At 48.7% G+C, this 18,085-nt stretch overlaps 5 non-coding genes across 5 annotated transcripts; all 5 read right to left on the bottom strand.

Moving 5' to 3' along the window:
- Positions 1–2,488: 2,488 nt before the first annotated feature.
- Positions 2,489–2,560, bottom strand: TRNAE-CUC (transfer RNA glutamic acid (anticodon CUC)). Its single transcript has one exon. It is a non-coding gene; the product is annotated as a tRNA-Glu (tRNA).
- A 3,107-nt stretch (positions 2,561–5,667) lies between these two features.
- TRNAE-CUC (transfer RNA glutamic acid (anticodon CUC)) lies at positions 5,668–5,739 on the bottom strand. The gene has a single exon. It is a non-coding gene; the product is annotated as a tRNA-Glu (tRNA).
- A 3,118-nt stretch (positions 5,740–8,857) lies between these two features.
- On the bottom strand, positions 8,858–8,929 carry TRNAE-CUC (transfer RNA glutamic acid (anticodon CUC)). Its single transcript has one exon. It is a non-coding gene; the product is annotated as a tRNA-Glu (tRNA).
- A 3,114-nt stretch (positions 8,930–12,043) lies between these two features.
- Positions 12,044–12,115, bottom strand: TRNAE-CUC (transfer RNA glutamic acid (anticodon CUC)). The gene has a single exon. It is a non-coding gene; the product is annotated as a tRNA-Glu (tRNA).
- A 3,115-nt stretch (positions 12,116–15,230) lies between these two features.
- On the bottom strand, positions 15,231–15,302 carry TRNAE-CUC (transfer RNA glutamic acid (anticodon CUC)). The gene has a single exon. It is a non-coding gene; the product is annotated as a tRNA-Glu (tRNA).
- Positions 15,303–18,085: the final 2,783 nt, after the last annotated feature.

Raw genomic sequence — 18,085 nt, 5'->3', positions numbered from 1 at the left:
AAAACAATTCCTCCTTCAGAGTGTGCCCCAACATTTCATTTACTTAGTGTGAGAAAACAAAATAGCTTAAATGCATTTTTTTTATCATGCAGTACTTTCCTTTTTATCTCATGAAAAATCCTTGATTCCACCTTTCCTTTTTCAAGGAAGTAGGCAGGAAGTTTAAATGAAAAGGGAGAAATGGTTGTGAAAAAGAGTCTTAGGTCCAAATTGTGGGTGCTAGATTTTGAAAGGTACTTGATGGCATGAATAAATGTTTCGATTTGGAGGAGGTGTGTGGATGAAAGAAAAATGGGCGTACTCTGTAGTATGAGTGTGAGATTGTAAACGGTATTTGAAGTAAATATTGATTGATGGTGCTCTGAAAATGTAGGTTTAAGCCTTTAAAAGAAGAGGCAGTTTCCCAGTTGGGGAATTGAACCATAGTCTCCCAGGTCCCAGGCAGGGACACTCTCCACTATACTAAGTAGGAAGAGATATTTATGTGTGTGCTGAGCAGCTCCTTCTTCTGTCCAACCCGCCCTCTCTGTGCCAAGCGTCTGAGTTTTTCCATTTCTCACTTCCTTCCCACCCACACGGGGGGCAGAGCTGGCTTAAGGATGCTGCAACTGTTGCACTCGCACTGCTCGCTCACATGCACAGGGGGCACCCACCTCAGGGGGGGGGGGCGCTCTGCTTAGTCTCAACTTAACATTTAATACAACCTGCTGCAGAGTTCCTTCCCTTTACAGATTTCAGGCAACAATCAAAATGGCAACACAACTCTTCTCATTAATCTTCCTGCCAGAGAGAGCTCAGATTTTTGCCTGCTAGCAGCAGGGCCGGCTGTAGCCCTGGTGGCTGGAAGACAGTCTTTTTTGGCACCCCCCAACCCCCTTCACTCCATCACCACCTACTCGGATTCACTCACTGCCACCCGCCAAATGTGCCCCTCATCTATCCATAGCCCCTCTCACATAGATTAGATTTGTTTTAAAGAGCTGGATAGCTGCTTGACTATCCAGACAGCTGTCCACATTAGATATGGTTCTGTTCTTTGCGTCAGGCACATGAACCCTCTACGCTATTTTATATCTAGTCAAAGCTGCCTCTGGACAAAACCACCAACTCTCTCCCTAGCAGGAACGGTAATCACAAGAGGTATCTTGGCATTTTATTTGCTTTCTGTAGTTTGGACACACAAGGAACTTTCCAGCATGAGCTTTTAAATCGCAAGTTTCGTAAGTTATTGCTAAACACAGCGCCCCCCGAGGTCAGCAACTCCAATCCTGGTCAGCACCCGGTGCGGCCGCACTGCTCGCACCTCCCTAAACCCGGCCCTGAGTGGCAGTTTTGCATCGCCATGAAATTGTCATGCCGTTGAGGTCAGTGTGTGACGTGGCCAAGGCTATCCTATTTGAGGACTCCGGGAGAGACAGCTGCTCCCTTAATGAAGGAGTGGCCTTCTGACTGAAGTTACCTGAGGCAGGGGCCCACTGTCAGGGGCCTTATGGGGCAGGGACCCGCTGCAACTCCTGGCTTGCCCCATGCAACCCCTGGAGAACCCTAAATGACATCCATGTAAGCGCCTACTGTCGAGGTCAGCAAGGTCAGTGTGTGGCTCGGCCCAGGCTATCCTATCTGAGGTCTCCTGAAGGGACAGCTGCCACGTTAAAGAAGGAGTGGCGTTCTGACTGGCGCCAACTGAGGTAGGGGCCCGTTGTCAGAGGCCATATGGGGGAGGGGCCCGCTGCGACATCTGGCTTGCCCCTTGCGACCCCTGGTGACCCCTAGGTGACATCCATGCAAGCGCTTGCCGTCAAGGTCAGCGTGTGGCGCGGCCAAGGCTATCCTCCCCTGAGGCTCCTGAAGGGACAGCTGGCGCCTGAAGTAAGGAGTGGCCTTCTGACCGAAGTCACCTGAGGCAGGTGCCCGCCGTCAGAGGCCTTATGGGGCAGGGGCTAAAGGGACATTTTAAGTCCAGCCAGAAGGCAGAAGGTTTGGTCTGTGCTGTCCTGGGGCAGGACTTCCTCCTTAGTAGGGCTGCCACCTGGCTGTGTTTTTTGAACTACCTCGTCTGTACGTTTAATTCCAGGCTGGTAAAAATATTGAGAAAAGCTGTGAAATTCAGGTTCTAAGAAAGGAGGCAACCCCAATCTTATACACACTGCGCTGACACTTACAAAGGGTATTCCTGGTGCAGCAGGGAAATGTGCCCCCTGGAGACATCTTGCAGTCACTATGTGGACAAGCAAGAGCTCTGGAGCTCTGGAGCTCTCAGCTGATCACAGCAAGATGGAGTGCTTTCAGATGTTATTTGGAGTGAAAAAAAGAGCTGTGAGAAAGCTGTGTGATATTGTGAGAAAAGTCAATAAAAGAAGAAGTAGTGTTAATGAAGCATTTGTAATTGAAAGCTTTCCTAATGTGTTTGAATCCATGAAAAGTGTAAAATGAAAGGTTTCCTATAAGAAATGTAAGTGTAGAAGTAAAAAGTGTAAGGAATTGCACGTTCCCTGACCGGGAATCGAACCCGGGCCGCGGCGGTGAGAGCGCCGAATCCTAACCACTAGACCACCAGGGAGCAGGCACAGGTCGTCCACCACCACCCAATATAGAAACAAGAACTGGTCAGCAGGCTACTCAGGATCCCATTTCCTATTACAGGAAAATTAAAGCAGACATGCAAGGACACACCATTTTCAGGCACAGCATGAAGAAAGAAATTGACTGCACCTCAAATGCACTCACAACTCTTCACACTTTACAGCTCTCCAAGACCTAGCACACCCTCATAAGACATCCCATCCTTCAGCAGTAATAGCACTTACACACTTAACTAGCAGGAAAATTCAGAAGTACAATTAAAGGGACGATCAGTGCTTCTTCTCAGAGCCCCGATAGGAGGGCAGCTCTTAGCTTTCCCAGGTCAACGCAGGCATCTCCAGCTCTACATGTGCAGGCTTTTACTTAAGGTGCTGGGACCTTCACTCCTCTTTTACAATGCTGTGTATAGAACTACGAGTCCCACAATGCAGTGTAACACATGACCTGCTGTCGATAGTCATGGAAGAACCTCGGAACTAGAAAAGCTCTGATGAGATTAGTGGGTGGGCACGTCCGGGTCACTGCTTGTTTTCCTTTCTCAGTGTGTCTGTAAATTATACAACTTTACACTTTATCTAAAGATAAAAGGTTTCACCTTCCTATAAAACAATTCCTCCTTCAGAGTGTGCCCCAACATTTCATTTACTTAGTGTGAGAAAACAAAATAGCTTAAATGCATTTTTTTTATCATGCAGTACTTTCCTTTTTATCTCATGAAAAATCCTTGATTCCACCTTTCCTTTTTCAAGGAAGTAGGCAGGAAGTTTAAATGAAAAGGGAGAAATGGTTGTGAAAAAGAGTCTTAGGTCCAAATTGTGGGTGCTAGATTTTGAAAGGTACTTGATGGCATGAATAAATGTTTCGATTTGGAGGAGGTGTGTGGATGAAAGAAAAATGGGCGTACTCTGTAGTATGAGTGTGAGATTGTAAACGGTATTTGAAGTAAATATTGATTGCTGGTGCTCTGAAAATGTAGGTTTAAGCCTTTAAAAGAAGAGGCAGTTTCCAAGTGGGGGAATTGAACCCCAGTCTCCCAGGCAGGGACACTCTCCACTATACTAAGTAGGAAGAGATATTTTTGTGTGTGCTGAGCAGCTCCTTCTTCTGTCCAACCCGCCCTCTCTGTGCCAAGCGTCTGAGTTTTTCCATTTCTCACTTCCTTCCCACCCACACGGGGGGCAGAGCTGGCTTAAGGATGCTGCAACTGTTGCACTCGCACTGCTCGCTCACATGCACGGGGGCACCCACCTCAGGGGGGGGGGGCGCTCTGCTTAGTCTCAACTTAACATTTAATACAACCTGCTGCAGAGTTCCTTCCCTTTACAGATTTCAGGCAACAATCAAAATGGCAACACAACTCTTCTCATTAATCTTCCTGCCAGAGAGAGCCCAGATTTTTGCCTGCTAGCAGCAGGGCCGGCTGTAGCCCTGGTGGCTGGAAGACAGTCTTTTTTGGCACCCCCCCAACCCCCTTCACTCCATCACCACCTACTCGGATTCACTCACTGCCACCTGCCAAATGTGCCCCTCATCTATCCATAGCCCCTCTCACATAGATTAGATTTGTTTTAAAGAGCTGGATAGCTGCTTGACTATCCAGACAGCTCTCCACATTAGATATGGTTCTGTTCTTTGCGTCAGGCACATGAACCCTCTACGCTATTTTATATCTAGTCAAAGCTGCCTCTGGACAAAACCACCAACTCTCTCCCTAGCAGGAACGGTAATCACAAGAGGTATCTTGGCATTTTATTTGCTTTCTGTAGTTTGGACACACAAGGAACTTTCCAGCATGAGCTTTTAAATCGCAAGTTTCGTAAGTTATTGCTAAACACAGCGCCCCCCGAGGTCAGCAACTCCAATCCTGGTCAGCACCCGGTGCGGCCGCACTGCTCGCACCTCCCTAAACCCGGCCCTGAGTGGCAGTTTTGCATCGCCATGAAATTGTCATGCCGTTGAGGTCAGTGTGTGACGTGGCCAAGGCTATCCTATTTGAGGACTCCGGGAGAGACAGCTGCTCCCTTAATGAAGGAGTGGCCTTCTGACTGAAGTCACCTGAGGCAGGGGCCCACTGTCAGAGGCCTTATGGGGCAGGGACCCGCTGCAACTCCTGGCTTGCCCCATGCAACCCCTGGAGAACCCTAAATGACATCCATGTAAGTGCCTACTGTCGAGGTCAGCAAGGTCAGTGTGTGGCTCGGCCCAGGCTATCCTATCTGAGGTCTCCTGAAGGGACAGCTGCCACCTTAAAGAAGGAGTGGCGTTCTGACTGGCGCCAACTGAGGTAGGGGCCCGCTGTCAGAGGCCATATGGGGGAGGGGCCCGCTGCGACATCTGGCTTGCCCCTTGCGACCCCTGGTGACCCCTAGGTGACATCCATGCGAGCGCTTGCCGTCAAGGTCAGCGTGTGGCACGGCCAAGGCTATCCTCCCCTGAGGCTCCTGAAGGGACAGCTGGCGCCTGAAGTAAGGAGTGGCCTTCTGACCGAAGTCACCTGAGGCAGGTGCCCGCCGTCAGAGGCCTTATGGGGCAGGGGCTAAAGGGACATTTTAAGTCCAGCCAGAAGGCAGAAGGTTTGGTCTGTGCTGTCCTGGGGCAGGACTTCCTCCTTAGTAGGGCTGCCACCTGGCTGTGTTTTTTGAACTACCTCGTCTGTACGTTTAATTCCAGGCTGGTAAAAATATTGAGAAAAGCTGTGAAATTCAGGTTCTAAGAAAGGAGGCAACCCCAATCTTATACACACTGCGCTGACACTTACAAAGGGTATTCCTGGTGCAGCAGGGAAATGTGCCCCCTGGAGACATCTTGCAGTCACTATGTGGACAAGCAAGAGCTCTGGAGCTCTGGAGCTCTCAGCTGATCACAGCAAGATGGAGTGCTTTCAGATGTTATTTGGAGTGAAAAAAAGAGCTGTGAGAAAGCTGTGTGATATTGTGAGAAAAGTCAATTAAAGAAGAACTAGTGGTAATGAAGCATTTGTAATTGAAAGGTTTCCTAATGTGTTTGAATCCATGAAAAGTGTAAAATGAAAGGTTTCCTATAAGAAATGTAAGTGTAGAAGTAAAAAGTGTAAGGAACTTCGCGTTCCCTGACCGGGAATCGAACCCGGGCCGCGGCGGTGAGAGCGCCGAATCCTAACCACTAGACCACCAGGGAGCAGGCACAGGTCATCCACCACCACCCAATATAGAAACAAGAACTGGTCAGCAGGCTACTCAGGATCACATTTCCTATTACAGGAAAATTAAAGCAGACATGCAAGGACACACCATTTTCAGGCACAGCATGAAGAAAGAAATTGACTGCACCTCAAATGCACTCACAACTCTTCACACTTTACAGCTCTCCAAGACCTAGCACACCCTCATAAGACATCCCATCCTTCAGCAGTAATAGCACTTACACACTTAACTAGCAGGAAAATTCAGAAGTACAATTAAAGGGACGATCAGTGCTTCTTCTCAGAGCCCCGATAGGAGGGCAGCTCTTAGCTTTCCCAGGTCAACGCAGGCATCTCCAGCTCTACATGTGCAGGCTTTTACTTAAGGTGCTGGGACCTGCACTCCTCTTTTACAATGCTGTGTATAGAACTACGAGTCCCACAATGCAGTGTAACACATGACCTGCTGTCGATAGTCATGGAAGAACCTCGGAACTAGAAAAGCTCTGATGAGATTAGTGGGTGGGCACGTCCGGGTCAATGCTTGTTTTCCTTTCTCAGTGTGTCTGTAAATTATACAACTTTACACTTTATCTAAAGATAAAAGGTTTCACCTTCCTATAAAACAATTCCTCCTTCAGAGTGTGCCCCAACATTTCATTTACTTAGTGTGAGAAAACAAAATAGCTTAAATGCATTTTTTTTATCATGCAGTACTTTCCTTTTTATCTCATGAAAAATCCTTGATTCCACCTTTCCTTTTTCAAGGAAGTAGGCAGGAAGTTTAAATGAAAAGGGAGAAATGGTTGTGAAAAAGAGTCTTAGGTCCAAATTGTGGGTGCTAGATTTTGAAAGGTACTTGATGGCATGAATAAATGTTTCGATTTGGAGGAGGTGTGTGGATGAAAGAAAAATGGGCGTACTCTGTAGTATGAGTGTGAGATTGTAAACGGTATTTGAAGTAAATATTGATTGCTGGTGCTCTGAAAATGTAGGTTTAAGCCTTTAAAAGAAGAGGCAGTTTCCCAGTTGGGGAATTGAACCCCAGTCTCCCAGGTCCCAGGCAGGGACACTCTCCACTATACTAAGTAGGAAGAGATATTTTTGTGTGTGCTGAGCAGCTCCTTCTTCTGTCCAACCCGCCCTCTCTGTGCCAAGCGTCTGAGTTTTTCCATTTCTCACTTCCTTCCCACCCACACGGGGGGCAGAGCTGGCTTAAGGATGCTGCAACTGTTGCACTCGCACTGCTCGATCACATGCACGGGGGCACCCACCTCAGGGGGGGGGGGGGGGGCGCTCTGCTTAGTCTCAACTTAACATTTAATACAACCTGCTGCAGAGTTCCTTCCCTTTACAGATTTCAGGCAACAATCAAAATGGCAACACAACTCTTCTCATTAATCTTCCTGCCAGAGAGAGCCCAGATTTTTGCCTGCTAGCAGCAGGGCCGGCTGTAGCCCTGGTGGCTGGAAGACAGTCTTTTTTGGCACCCCCCAACCCCCTTCACTCCATCACCACCTACTCGGATTCACTCACTGCCACCCGCCAAATGTGCCCCTCATCTATCCATAGCCCCTCTCACATAGATTAGATTTGTTTTAAAGAGCTGGATAGCTGCTTGACTATCCAGACAGCTCTCCACATTAGATATGGTTCTGTTCTTTGCGTCAGGCACATGAACCCTCTACGCTATTTTATATCTAGTCAAAGCTGCCTCTGGACAAAACCACCAACTCTCTCCCTAGCAGGAACGGTAATCACAAGAGGTATCTTGGCATTTTATTTGCTTTCTGTAGTTTGGACACACAAGGAACTTTCCAGCATGAGCTTTTAAATCGCAAGTTTCGTAAGTTATTGCTAAACACAGCGCCCCCCGAGGTCAGCAACTCCAATCCTGGTCAGCACCCGGTGCGGCCGCACTGCTCGCACCTCCCTAAACCCGGCCCTGAGTGGCAGTTTTGCATCGCCATGAAATTGTCATGCCGTTGAGGTCAGTGTGTGACGTGGCCAAGGCTATCCTATTTGAGGACTCCGGGAGAGACAGCTGCTCCCTTAATGAAGGAGTGGCCTTCTGACTGAAGTTACCTGAAGCAGGGGCCCACTGTCAGAGGCCTTATGGGGCAGGGACCCGCTGCAACTCCTGGCTTGCCCCATGCAACCCCTGGAGAACCCTAAATGACATCCATGTAAGCGCCTACTGTCGAGGTCAGCAAGGTCAGTGTGTGGCTCGGCCCAGGCTATCCTATCTGAGGTCTCCTGAAGGGACAGCTGCCACGTTAAAGAAGGAGTGGCGTTCTGACTGGCGCCAACTGAGGTAGGGGCCCGTTGTCAGAGGCCATATGGGGGAGGGGCCCGCTGCGACATCTGGCTTGCCCCTTGCGACCCCTGGTGACCCCTAGGTGACATCCATGCAAGCGCTTGCCGTCAAGGTCAGCGTGTGGCGCGGCCAAGGCTATCCTCCCCTGAGGCTCCTGAAGGGACAGCTGGCGCCTGAAGTAAGGAGTGGCCTTCTGACCGAAGTCACCTGAGGCAGGTGCCCGCCGTCAGAGGCCTTATGGGGCAGGGGCTAAAGGGACATTTTAAGTCCAGCCAGAAGGCAGAAGGTTTGGTCTGTGCTGTCCTGGGGCAGGACTTCCTCCTTAGTAGGGCTGCCACCTGGCTGTGTTTTTTGAACTACCTCGTCTGTACGTTTAATTCCAGGCTGGTAAAAATATTGAGAAATGCTGTGAAATTCAGGTTCTAAGAAAGGAGGCAACCCCAATCTTATACACACTGCGCTGACACTTACAAAGGGTATTCCTGGTGCAGCAGGGAAATGTGCCCCCTGGAGACATCTTGCAGTCACTATGTGGACAAGCAAGAGCTCTGGAGCTCTGGAGCTCTCAGCTGATCACAGCAAGATGGAGTGCTTTCAGATGTTATTTGGAGTGAAAAAAAGAGCTGTGAGAAAGCTGTGTGATATTGTGAGAAAAGTCAATAAAAGAAGAAGTAGTGTTAATGAAGCATTTGTAATTGAAAGGTTTCCTAATGTGTTTGAATCCATGAAAAGTGTAAAATGAAAGGTTTCCTATAAGAAATGTAAGTGTAGAAGTAAAAAGTGTAAGGAACTTCGCGTTCCCTGACCGGGAATCGAACCCGGGCCGCGGCAGTGAGAGCGCTGAATCCTAACCACTAGACCACCAGGGAGCAGGCGCAGGTCGTCCACCACCACCCAATATAGAAACAAGAACTGGTCAGCAGGCTACTCAGGATCCCATTTCCTATTACAGGAAAATTAAAGCAGACATGCAAGGACACACCATTTTCAGGCACAGCATGAAGAAAGAAATTGACTGCACCTCAAATGCACTCACAACTCTTCACACTTTACAGCTCTCCAAGACCTAGCACACCCTCATAAGACATCCCATCCTTCAGCAGTAATAGCACTTACACACTTAACTAGCAGGAAAATTCAGAAGTACAATTAAAGGGACGATCAGTGCTTCTTCTCAGAGCCCCGATAGGAGGGCAGCTCTTAGCTTTCCCAGGTCAACGCAGGCATCTCCAGCTCTACATGTGCAGGCTTTTACTTAAGGTGCTGGGACCTGCACTCCTCTTTTACAATGCTGTGTATAGAACTACGAGTCCCACAATGCAGTGTAACACATGACCTGCTTTCGATAGTCATGGAAGAACCTCGGAACTAGAAAAGCTCTGATGAGATTAGTGGGTGGGCACGTCCGGGTCACTGCTTGTTTTCCTTTCTCAGTGTGTCTGTAAATTATACAACTTTACACTTTATCTAAAGATAAAAGGTTTCACCTTCCTCTAAAACAATTCCTCCTTCAGAGTGTGCCCCAACATTTCATTTACTTAGTGTGAGAAAACAAAATAGCTTAAATGCATTTTTTTTATCATGCAGTACTTTCCTTTTTATCTCATGAAAAATCCTTGATTCCACCTTTCCTTTTTCAAGGAAGTAGGCAGGAAGTTTAAATGAAAAGGGAGAAATGGTTGTGAAAAAGAGTCTTAGGTCCAAATTGTGGGTGCTAGATTTTGAAAGGTACTTGATGGCATGAATAAATGTTTCGATTTGGAGGAGGTGTGTGGATGAAAGAAAAATGGGCGTACTCTGTAGTATGAGTGTGAGATTGTAAACGGTATTTGAAGTAAATATTGATTGATGGTGCTCTGAAAATGTAGGTTTAAGCCTTTAAAAGAAGAGGCAGTTTCCCAGTTGGGGAATTGAACCATAGTCTCCCAGGTCCCAGGCAGGGACACTCTCCACTATACTAAGTAGGAAGAGATATTTATGTGTGTGCTGAGCAGCTCCTTCTTCTGTCCAACCCGCCCTCTCTGTGCCAAGCGTCTGAGTTTTTCCATTTCTCACTTCCTTCCCACCCACACGGGGGGCAGAGCTGGCTTAAGGATGCTGCAACTGTTGCACTCGCACTGCTCGTTCACATGCACAGGGGGCACCCACCTCAGGGGGGGGGGGCGCTCTGCTTAGTCTCAACTTAACATTTAATACAACCTGCTGCAGAGTTCCTTCCCTTTACAGATTTCAGGCAACAATCAAAATGGCAACACAACTCTTCTCATTAATCTTCCTGCCAGAGAGAGCTCAGATTTTTGCCTGCTAGCAGCAGGGCCGGCTGTAGCCCTGGTGGCTGGAAGACAGTCTTTTTTGGCACCCCCCAACCCCCTTCACTCCATCACCACCTACTCGGATTCACTCACTGCCACCCGCCAAATGTGCCCCTCATCTATCCATAGCCCCTCTCACATAGATTAGATTTGTTTTAAAGAGCTGGATAGCTGCTTGACTATCCAGACAGCTGTCCACATTAGATATGGTTCTGTTCTTTGCGTCAGGCACATGAACCCTCTACGCTATTTTATATCTAGTCAAAGCTGCCTCTGGACAAAACCACCAACTCTCTCCCTAGCAGGAACGGTAATCACAAGAGGTATCTTGGCATTTTATTTGCTTTCTGTAGTTTGGACACACAAGGAACTTTCCAGCATGAGCTTTTAAATCGCAAGTTTCGTAAGTTATTGCTAAACACAGCGCCCCCCGAGGTCAGCAACTCCAATCCTGGTCAGCACCCGGTGCGGCCGCACTGCTCGCACCTCCCTAAACCCGGCCCTGAGTGGCAGTTTTGCATCGCCATGAAATTGTCATGCCGTTGAGGTCAGTGTGTGACGTGGCCAAGGCTATCCTATTTGAGGACTCCGGGAGAGACAGCTGCTCCCTTAATGAAGGAGTGGCCTTCTGACTGAAGTTACCTGAGGCAGGGGCCCACTGTCAGGGGCCTTATGGGGCAGGGACCCGCTGCAACTCCTGGCTTGCCCCATGCAACCCCTGGAGAACCCTAAATGACATCCATGTAAGCGCCTACTGTCGAGGTCAGCAAGGTCAGTGTGTGGCTCGGCCCAGGCTATCCTATCTGAGGTCTCCTGAAGGGACAGCTGCCACGTTAAAGAAGGAGTGGCGTTCTGACTGGCGCCAACTGAGGTAGGGGCCCGTTGTCAGAGGCCATATGGGGGAGGGGCCCGCTGCGACATCTGGCTTGCCCCTTGCGACCCCTGGTGACCCCTAGGTGACATCCATGCAAGCGCTTGCCGTCAAGGTCAGCGTGTGGCGCGGCCAAGGCTATCCTCCCCTGAGGCTCCTGAAGGGACAGCTGGCGCCTGAAGTAAGGAGTGGCCTTCTGACCGAAGTCACCTGAGGCAGGTGCCCGCCGTCAGAGGCCTTATGGGGCAGGGGCTAAAGGGACATTTTAAGTCCAGCCAGAAGGCAGAAGGTTTGGTCTGTGCTGTCCTGGGGCAGGACTTCCTCCTTAGTAGGGCTGCCACCTGGCTGTGTTTTTTGAACTACCTCGTCTGTACGTTTAATTCCAGGCTGGTAAAAATATTGAGAAAAGCTGTGAAATTCAGGTTCTAAGAAAGGAGGCAACCCCAATCTTATACACACTGCGCTGACACTTACAAAGGGTATTCCTGGTGCAGCAGGGAAATGTGCCCCCTGGAGACATCTTGCAGTCACTATGTGGACAAGCAAGAGCTCTGGAGCTCTGGAGCTCTCAGCTGATCACAGCAAGATGGAGTGCTTTCAGATGTTATTTGGAGTGAAAAAAAGAGCTGTGAGAAAGCTGTGTGATATTGTGAGAAAAGTCAATAAAAGAAGAAGTAGTGTTAATGAAGCATTTGTAATTGAAAGCTTTCCTAATGTGTTTGAATCCATGAAAAGTGTAAAATGAAAGGTTTCCTATAAGAAATGTAAGTGTAGAAGTAAAAAGTGTAAGGAATTGCACGTTCCCTGACCGGGAATCGAACCCGGGCCGCGGCGGTGAGAGCGCCGAATCCTAACCACTAGACCACCAGGGAGCAGGCACAGGTCGTCCACCACCACCCAATATAGAAACAAGAACTGGTCAGCAGGCTACTCAGGATCCCATTTCCTATTACAGGAAAATTAAAGCAGACATGCAAGGACACACCATTTTCAGGCACAGCATGAAGAAAGAAATTGACTGCACCTCAAATGCACTCACAACTCTTCACACTTTACAGCTCTCCAAGACCTAGCACACCCTCATAAGACATCCCATCCTTCAGCAGTAATAGCACTTACACACTTAACTAGCAGGAAAATTCAGAAGTACAATTAAAGGGACGATCAGTGCTTCTTCTCAGAGCCCCGATAGGAGGGCAGCTCTTAGCTTTCCCAGGTCAACGCAGGCATCTCCAGCTCTACATGTGCAGGCTTTTACTTAAGGTGCTGGGACCTGCACTCCTCTTTTACAATGCTGTGTATAGAACTACGAGTCCCACAATGCAGTGTAACACATGACCTGCTTTCGATAGTCATGGAAGAACCTCGGAACTAGAAAAGCTCTGATGAGATTAGTGGGTGGGCACGTCCGGGTCACTGCTTGTTTTCCTTTCTCAGTGTGTCTGTAAATTATACAACTTTACACTTTATCTAAAGATAAAAGGTTTCACCTTCCTCTAAAACAATTCCTCCTTCAGAGTGTGCCCCAACATTTCATTTACTTAGTGTGAGAAAACAAAATAGCTTAAATGCATTTTTTTTATCATGCAGTACTTTCCTTTTTATCTCATGAAAAATCCTTGATTCCACCTTTCCTTTTTCAAGGAAGTAGGCAGGAAGTTTAAATGAAAAGGGAGAAATGGTTGTGAAAAAGAGTCTTAGGTCCAAATTGTGGGTGCTAGATTTTGAAAGGTACTTGATGGCATGAATAAATGTTTCGATTTGGAGGAGGTGTGTGGATGAAAGAAAAATGGGCGTACTCTGTAGTATGAGTGTGAGATTGTAAACGGTATTTGAAGTAAATATTGATTGATGGTGCTCTGAAAATGTAGGTTTAAGCCTTTAAAAGAAGAGGCAGTTTCCCAGTTGGGGAATTGAACCATAGTCTCCCAGGTCCCAGGCAGGGACACTCTCCACTATACTAAGTAGGAAGAGATATTTTTGTGTGTGCTGAGCAGCTCCTTCTTCTGTCCAACCCGCCCTCTCTGTGCCAAGCGTCTGAGTTTTTCCATTTCTCACTTCCTTCCCACCCACACGGGGGGCAGAGCTGGCTTAAGGATGCTGCAACTGTTGCACTCGCACTGCTCGCTCACATGCACAGGGGGCACCCACCTCAGGGGGGGGGGGGCGCTCTGCTTAGTCTCAACTTAACATTTAATACAACCTGCTGCAGAGTTCCTTCCCTTTACAGATTTCAGGCAACAATCAAAATGGCAACACAACTCTTCTCATTAATCTTCCTGCCAGAGAGAGCTCAGATTTTTGCCTGCTAGCAGCAGGGCCGGCTGTAGCCCTGGTGGCTGGAAGACAGTCTTTTTTGGCACCCCCCAACCCCCTTCACTCCATCACCACCTACTCGGATTCACTCACTGCCACCCGCCAAATGTGCCCCTCATCTATCCATAGCCCCTCTCACATAGATTAGATTTGTTTTAAAGAGCTGGATAGCTGCTTGACTATCCAGACAGCTGTCCACATTAGATATGGTTCTGTTCTTTGCGTCAGGCACATGAACCCTCTACGCTATTTTATATCTAGTCAAAGCTGCCTCTGGACAAAACCACCAACTCTCTCCCTAGCAGGAACGGTAATCACAAGAGGTATCTTGGCATTTTATTTGCTTTCTGTAGTTTGGACACACAAGGAACTTTCCAGCATGAGCTTTTAAATCGCAAGTTTCGTAAGTTATTGCTAAACACAGCGCCCCCCGAGGTCAGCAACTCCAATCCTGGTCAGCACCCGGTGCGGCCGCACTGCTCGCACCTCCCTAAACCCGGCCCTGAGTGGCAGTTTTGCATCGCCATGAAATTGTCATGCCGTTGAGGTCAGTGTGTGACGTGGCCAAGGCTATCCTATTTGAGGACTCCGGGAGAGACAGCTGCTCCCTTAATGAAGGAGTGGCCTTCTGACTGAAGTTACCTGAGGCAGGGGCCCACTGTCAGAGGCCTTATGGGGCAGGGACCCGCTGCAACTCCTGGCTTGCCCCATGCAACCCCTGGAGAACCCTAAATGACATCCATGTAAGCGCCTACTGTCGAGGTCAGCAAGGTCAGTGTGTGGCTCGGCCCAGGCTATCCTATCTGAGGTCTCCTGAAGGGACAGCTGCCACGTTAAAGAAGGAGTGGCGTTCTGACTGGCGCCAACTGAGGTAGGGGCCCGTTGTCAGAGGCCATATGGGGGAGGGGCCCGCTGCGACATCTGGCTTGCCCCTTGCGACCCCTGGTGACCCCTAGGTGACATCCATGCAAGCGCTTGCCGTCAAGGTCAGCGTGTGGCGCGGCCAAGGCTATCCTCCCCTGAGGCTCCTGAAGGGACAGCTGGCGCCTGAAGTAAGGAGTGGCCTTCTGACCGAAGTCACCTGAGGCAGGTGCCCGCCGTCAGAGGCCTTATGGGGCAGGGGCTAAAGGGACATTTTAAGTCCAGCCAGAAGGCAGAAGGTTTGGTCTGTGCTGTCCTGGGGCAGGACTTCCTCCTTAGTAGGGCTGCCACCTGGCTGTGTTTTTTGAACTACCTCGTCTGTACGTTTAATTCCAGGCTGGTAAAAATATTGAGAAAAGCTGTGAAATTCAGGTTCTAAGAAAGGAGGCAACCCCAATCTTATACACACTGCGCTGACACTTACAAAGGGTATTCCTGGTGCAGCAGGGAAATGTGCCCCCTGGAGACATCTTGCAGTCACTATGTGGACAAGCAAGAGCTCTGGAGCTCTGGAGCTCTCAGCTGATCACAGCAAGATGGAGTGCTTTCAGATGTTATTTGGAGTGAAAAAAAGAGCTGTGAGAAAGCTGTGTGATATTGTGAGAAAAGTCAATAAAAGAAGAAGTAGTGTTAATGAAGCATTTGTAATTGAAAGCTTTCCTAATGTGTTTGAATCCATGAAAAGTGTAAAATGAAAGGTTTCCTATAAGAAATGTAAGTGTAGAAGTAAAAAGTGTAAGGAATTGCACGTTCCCTGACCGGGAATCGAACCCGGGCCGCGGCGGTGAGAGCGCCGAATCCTAACCACTAGACCACCAGGCACAGTTCGTCCACCACCACCCAATATAGAAACAAGAACTGGTCAGCAGGCTACTCAGGATCCCATTTCCTATTACAGGAAAATTAAAGCAGACATGCAAGGACACACCATTTTCAGGCACAGCATGAAGAAAGAAATTGACTGCACCTCAAATGCACTCACAACTCTTCACACTTTACAGCTCTCCAAGACCTAGCACACCCTCATAAGACATCCCATCCTTCAGCAGTAATAGCACTTACACACTTAACTAGCAGGAAAATTCAGAAGTACAATTAAAGGGACGATCAGTGCTTCTTCTCAGAGCCCCGATAGGAGGGCAGCTCTTAGCTTTCCCAGGTCAACGCAGGCATCTCCAGCTCTACATGTGCAGGCTTTTACTTAAGGTGCTGGGACCTGCACTCCTCTTTTACAATGCTGTGTATAGAACTACGAGTCCCACAATGCAGTGTAACACATGACCTGCTTTCGATAGTCATGGAAGAACCTCGGAACTAGAAAAGCTCTGATGAGATTAGTGGGTGGGCACGTCCGGGTCACTGCTTGTTTTCCTTTCTCAGTGTGTCTGTAAATTATACAACTTTACACTTTATCTAAAGATAAAAGGTTTCACCTTCCTCTAAAACAATTCCTCCTTCAGAGTGTGCCCCAACATTTCATTTACTTAGTGTGAGAAAACAAAATAGCTTAAATGCATTTTTTTTATCATGCAGTACTTTCCTTTTTATCTCATGAAAAATCCTTGATTCCACCTTTCCTTTTTCAAGGAAGTAGGCAGGAAGTTTAAATGAAAAGGGAGAAATGGTTGTGAAAAAGAGTCTTAGGTCCAAATTGTGGGTGCTAGATTTTGAAAGGTACTTGATGGCATGAATAAATGTTTCGATTTGGAGGAGGTGTGTGGATGAAAGAAAAATGGGCGTACTCTGTAGTATGAGTGTGAGATTGTAAACGGTATTTGAAGTAAATATTGATTGATGGTGCTCTGAAAATGTAGGTTTAAGCCTTTAAAAGAAGAGGCAGTTTCCCAGTTGGGGAATTGAACCCCAGTCTGCCAGGTCCCAGGCAGGGACACTCTCCACTATACTAAGTAGGAAGAGATATTTTTGTGTGTGCTGAGCAGCTCCTTCTTCTGTCCAACCCGCCCTCTCTGTGCCAAGCGTCTGAGTTTTTCCATTTCTCACTTCCTTCCCACCCACACGGGGGGGCAGAGCTGGCTTAAGGATGCTGCAACTGTTGCACTCGCACTGCTCGCTCACATGCACGGGGGCACCCACCTCATGGGGGGGTTGGCGCTCTGCTTAGTCTCAACTTAACATTTAATACAACCTGCTGCAGAGTTCCTTCCCTTTACAGATTTCAGGCAACAATCAAAATGGCAACACAACTCTTCTCATTAATCTTCCTGCCAGAGAGAGCTCAGATTTTTGCCTGCTAGCAGCAGGGCCGGCTGTAGCCCTGGTGGCTGGAAGACAGTCTTTTTTGGCACCCCCCAACCCCCTTCACTCCATCACCACCTACTCGGATTCACTCACTGCCACCCGCCAAATGTGCCCCTCATCTATCCATAGCCCCTCTCACATAGATTAGATTTGTTTTAAAGAGCTGGATAGCTGCTTGACTATCCAGACAGCTGTCCACATTAGATATGGTTCTGTTCTTTGCGTCAGGCACATGAACCCTCTACGCTATTTTATATCTAGTCAAAGCTGCCTCTGGACAAAACCACCAACTCTCTCCCTAGCAGGAACGGTAATCACAAGAGGTATCTTGCCATTTTATTTGCTTTCTGTAGTTTGGACACACAAGGAACTTTCCAGCATGAGCTTTTAAATCGCAAGTTTCGTAAGTTATTGCTAAACACAGCGCCCCCCGAGGTCAGCAACTCCAATCCTGGTCAGCACCCGGTGCGGCCGCACTGCTCGCACCTCCCTAAACCCGGCCCTGAGTGGCAGTTTTGCATCGCCATGAAATTGTCATGCCGTTGAGGTCAGTGTGTGACGTGGCCAAGGCTATCCTATTTGAGGACTCAGGGAGAAACAGCTGCTCCCTTAATGAAGGAGTGGCCTTCTGACTGAAGTCACCTGAGGCAGGGGCCCACTGTCAGAGGCCTTATGGGGCAGGGACCCGCTGCAACTCCTGGCTTGCCCCATGCAACCCCTGGAGAACCCTAAATGACAGCCATGTAAGCGCCTACTGTCGAGGTCAGCAAGGTCAGTGTGTGGCTCGGCCCAGGCTATCCTATCTGAGGTCTCCTGAAGGGACAGCTGCCACCTTAAAGAAGGAGTGGCGTTCTGACTGGCGCCAACTGAGGTAGGGGCCCGCTGTCAGAGGCCATATGGGGGAGGGGCCCGCTGCGACATCTGGCTTGCCCCTTGCGACCCCTGGTGACCCCTAGGTGACATCCATGCGAGCGCTTGCCGTCAAGGTCAGCGTGTGGCGCGGCCAAGGCTATCCTCCCCTGAGGCTCCTGAAGGGACAGCTGGCGCCTGAAGTAAGGAGTGGCCTTCTGACCGAAGTCACCTGAGGCAGGTGCCCGCCGTCAGAGGCCTTATGGGGCAGGGGCTAAAGGGACATTTTAAGTCCAGCCAGAAGGCAGAAGGTTTGGTCTGTGCTGTCCTGGGGCAGGACTTCCTCCTTAGTAGGGCTGCCACCTGGCTGTGTTTTTTGAACTACCTCGTCTGTACGTTTAATTCCAGGCTGGTAAAAATATTGAGAAAAGCTGTGAAATTCAGGTTCTAAGAAAGGAGGCAACCCCAATCTTATACACACTGCGCTGACACTTACA

Source organism: Pleurodeles waltl, unplaced genomic scaffold (assembly GCF_031143425.1).
Source record: "Pleurodeles waltl isolate 20211129_DDA unplaced genomic scaffold, aPleWal1.hap1.20221129 scaffold_86, whole genome shotgun sequence".
Taxonomy (NCBI): Eukaryota; Metazoa; Chordata; class Amphibia; order Caudata; family Salamandridae; genus Pleurodeles; species Pleurodeles waltl.
Note: the sequence above shows the minus strand (reverse complement) of the source record. Positions and strands in the feature narration are given on the sequence as shown.